The sequence below is a fragment of the Physeter macrocephalus genome, chromosome 1, assembly GCF_002837175.3.
Source record: "Physeter macrocephalus isolate SW-GA chromosome 1, ASM283717v5, whole genome shotgun sequence".
NCBI classification, from domain to species: Eukaryota; Metazoa; Chordata; class Mammalia; order Artiodactyla; family Physeteridae; genus Physeter; species Physeter macrocephalus.
This window is the reverse complement of record NC_041214.2, coordinates 75338027-75342827: the sequence shown is the minus strand read 5'-3', so window position 1 is coordinate 75342827 and position 4801 is coordinate 75338027.

Genomic DNA, 4801 nt, shown 5'->3' with positions numbered 1-4801 from the left:
TAGTACTTATAATGTAGGAAATGACATTTTCTTGAATGAAAACAGTTTCATTAGAATTTCAACCTTAACTGTCAATATCTTAGTTGTCAGGAAGTGCTGTAGGTTGGGTTCTCCTGTTGGCCGATCCTAAGTAACACATGGGAAAAGAAAGGGTAGAAGCTGGAGTGGGCAAGAAGACCCATCAGACTGTACCATAAGCCTAACAAAGTCCCTGCCAACCCAACGGGGAGCTCTGGAGCAAAGACTGCCCATCGGAGTCCTATGTTGACCTTTGTCCCACTGGACCAAGCCCTTGTGTCACTGCCTTGTTCATTTGTTGCCCAAGGGGACCCCAGAATGAAGTGTGACCTTGGCTCCAACACTAAGGCTGGTCCCGAAGGAACCTACATCTGGAAGCTGTCAGTTTCCTACTCTGCTTGCAGCTGGGTAGCAACCACTTTCTTGAAGGGGGTTCTAATGGGTGCATCTTTGTGTTTACCACAGAAAGTTATCTGCTCACTTATATCTCACATGAGTAATTACAGTTAAGAAGAAAAAAAAATGCACGTTAGCTATTTTCTTACCTCTGATCTACTGTTTTCTTTACAGAACTGGTAGATTTTTATTTACCAAATATGCTAAAAGTTTCTCAAAACAACAGAACCTCCATCCCTATGGAATCTAGTACAGTCTGTAATGCACATCTTTTGGACTCTTCCTTTTCGGAGCTAATTCCAATATCAAACTACTGTTAGAAGGCAATGTCATCTAATAGATCTGGAAAGAAAAAGCTTAGCACAGTACCAGGCCCATAGTAGGTGATCAGTAAAAGTTTGTTAAATGAATGGATGAATTCAATTACATAGTGAATTATAGCAAGACTTTTTTCAATGTCACTTCAGAGCTAAGGTGTAAAGAGTGGTAGCAGAATTATTAATACCAGGATGCCAGAACCAAGTCCAGTTTTAAACTTTGTTTTGAGCCTTTTGCTCTATTTCAAATATTTGAACCATGACCAAAAAAGACCCCAAATTTGAAATGCATTTTCTAGGAGAATTTCCCACTTAATTGTAAAATCCCTCTGTATTTTAAGGAAAATTCAACCCACATGTTCTTTTTTTTTTTTTTTTTTTTTTTAATTTAGTTTTGGCTGCATTGGGTCTTCGTTGCTTTGCTCACTAGTGAGCAGAATAAATACAGAAGAGTTTAAGCTGAATATGTCACTGTGCTGATATGATATAAGCATAAGGGTGGGATGGGTGAGAGACCAGTATCAAAAAAGTGGTGTTCCCCATCTCCACCTCAGAATCATGGGTGCCCTGGAATGTGCACAAGCATCAAGTATTGTCTGCATAGTGAATAATGAAAGAATGACTACCATTTGGGGGGATACGTTTTAGTATTAAAAAGTGTTTTCATATTGGAAACCCTGGAAATCACAGGTACTTTTTCAAGCACCTGCTTCCTTGATTATAATCATTAGGGCCACCTGAAATAAACCACAATGGGTACCGTCTACAGATCACCAATTTAAAAGTGTCCCCCTAGTTTTTGGTGACATGACTCCCAAATATCTTTTATCAAAACATCCTTTGTGTTGACCAGACAACAAATATGCTTCACACCATGAACATTTGTATTGCACATTAAATCTTTTTCAACTTAATTAGTAATTGAGATAAATAATCAAAATACAAGTTCTAATTCCGGAAGACAACAGAGATTTGTTAACTCTTTTTAAAAAGGTTCTGTAGTTTCACAAAAACTTATTGACTTGTTGAGATTAGACATTAATCTATGGTTTCATCCATGGATGCTCTTTTGGACAGCACATTTTTTTCTTGAAAGTTATCTGTATATGGCATCCTATGATGTGTCGATATATTATATTATATCATATTGTTTCTACTAAATCTTCCATAAAGAAAAAGCATAGGGTAAAGAGAGTTACATGGTTGTTTTTGAATTCTGGCCTTATCTGTAAATAGTTTCCTTTGTCTCTTGGAATCATGTGCTCTTTCTAATCTGTGTGCCCTTCCTGTTGCATTTTCCACCGAGGACATTTTTTACTGGCAGGCGGATTCTTAACCACTGCGCCACCAGGGAAGTCCCCACATGTTCTCTTATTTAATTTACACTTAGCCATAAGACAGTTGTTTTGTAAGAGTCTGTTGTGCTTTTGATATTTTTCATCCATATTTTCTTAGAAGTAGGAAGTCTTGGTTAAGGCAAAACTAAAGAAACTCCCCAGCCTGATAATCTGGGCTAGGAATAGGGTGCACGATCTTGGGCATCCTGGTTGGGGCTCTAAAGTGGGCAAGACGATTTATCTCTTCTCCTGCCTCCATTCTCTGACCCCAAGGGCTGTGGGCTCTCTCATAGATTGTACAGAAACTGTGTGAGGCCGTGGCAACTCCTTCCTCACTCTGCTTAGTGGGACAAATCCTGTGGTAGTCACAGTAGCTGCCTGTGACCTGATGTTCTGTTTTGTGGGAGAAGGAGAAGGAGACTGAGGTCCCTTGACAATCAGTGGTGGTGTAAATATTCCAGTGGCCCAAAGAATGGCCCTCCCTATTCTTGAGGAACTTGAAAAGAAAGAAAGAAAAGTGAAATGTTGGTCCCTGGGCTACTGCTTTGCCAATGAGCCTCTTCTGAGGTGTAGCCACTTCTTTCAAGGATGTCCTGGGGCAGGAGGAAGGTCAGGGATGGGCTTCACTCAAAATTCAGGTTTAGTTAAATATGTGGGAAGGAGGGGTCCAGATCTTTCTAAAAGGATACCTGAACAGCACTACAGATCCAAACCTGGTCATGGTGAGTTTTCTTCGCCAACATAAAAGGGATTTGGACAAACAATATTATTAAAAATTTTTCACAGTGGAACTTAACATAAAAGTGAGCACTTGGCTAGGCCTTGTCTTAAACATTCCCATGAATGCAGTGGCTTCCAAACACTCAGCTAAACCAAATCTGTGACACAGGACTGTGGTTCTTCTCCCCTCTTAAGGAGATGGTGCTCCATTATGCTCCTTCACTTGTATTTTGAAGAAGTTTTGAACAACCTCTTTACTTGGCTTGGGGTACTGCCTGATACGCCTTCTCTCTTCAGTGAGTGACACTTCTGTCAGCTGACACAGTTTTGTAATGAGCTGGGGTGGTGAGGTTACTGCAATGAAATTATGGGGATGCAGCAACGGTTTCCACTGGAAATGACCCTGCCTGCCTGTTCACGTGTCCTCTGGTACCTACTACGTGATCCCCAAAACTGAGGCTGGGGAATGTTCAGTGGTGTGCAGAGAGCTGCTTGCCTGCAGCAATTGCAAAGCTAAAGCCATGAAAATAATCTGGGGGTTCAGTGCAATGTAGCTTACTTTGCTTTGAGAATTAAACACTAGAAAGACGGGTTATCACTTGTAGTGTGATTTCTTTTAATTTTTTCTGTTAGATTTTCTATTTTCAAATTATAGAGGGAGGGTTAGGCAGGTAAATTCCTCTTCCCACATTGATGAATTTTCTTCTGCCTCTCAGGCACAGAGCCAGCAATGATGTGGCCAGAGGTAGAAATAATCATCCTGCATCCCACCACCCAAGTAGAGATGTACACTGAGGCTGTGTGCAGCAGGGATGGAGAGAGCTTCAAATTCAATTCACTATGGTACCATTTGAAAAGTTGATGAGAGAGAGAGAAAGAGAACATTGTATTCATAAATAGTGGAGTTAGCCCCGGGAGTCAGACCACAGTCTTGCCGTCTCCTGCTTTATTTATTTATTTTTTTTCAAATCTTAGAGTTTTCTATTTCCTTAAATTAATTTTTACTGGGGTATAGTTGCTTTACAATGTTGTGTTAGTTTCTACTGTACAGCAAAATGAATCAGCCATACATATATCCCATTGATACTGTGTATAAAATAGATAACTAATGAGAATATACTGTATAGCACAGGGAACTTTTCTTAATGCACTGTGGTGACCTGAATGGGAAGGAAGTCCAAAAGGGAGGGGATATATGTATATGCCTTCTCCTGCTTTAGGTACTCCCTTTCACAGTGAAGTGAATGAGCACAATGGAACATATTAGAGAGAGAGGCAGAGCTACAGAATTAAACACTCATGCTCTTTTCATCATTAATAGACATTCCATGGGTTGCTCAGCCTTCTAGGAAGTAACTGGAAATACCAAATGAGAGTCTGGTTGGATGGCATTGAAGCCTTTTTGAAAATTTGATAAAAATCTGTAGAAACAACTGAGATAACCTTGTAAAACCAGTTGGAAATACATATGTACAGGAAACACGAATGTCCTTCGTATATAGTTTTAGAATGAATAAATCAGTCTGAGTTCCTGTTTAACGTTGTTTAAAAAGGCCAAAACCTGGGTCAAGAATAAATTCTCCTTTATTTTTTTCAACAGATGCTTATATAATTGGGGGGGAAAATGTCAAATTTATAAGTCAAATTACTTTGAGTTCCTCAGGTGTTACTAGTGAGCAGAATAAATACAGAAGAGTTTAAGCTGAATATGTCACTGTGCTGATATGATATAAGCATAAGGGTGGGATGGGTGAGAGACCAGTATCAAAAAAGTGGTGCCCCTGCATCGGCAGGTGGACGCGCAACCACTGCGCCACCAGGGAAGCCCTATTTTTAGTTTTTTTTTTTTGTGTGGTATGCGGGCCTCCCTCTGCTGTGGCCTCTCCCGTTGCGGAGCACAGGCTCCGGACACGCAGGCTCTGGACGCGCAGGCTCAGCGGCCATGGCTCACGGGCCCAGCCGCTCCGCGGCATGTGGGATCCTCCCAGACCGGGACGCGAACCCGGTTCCCCT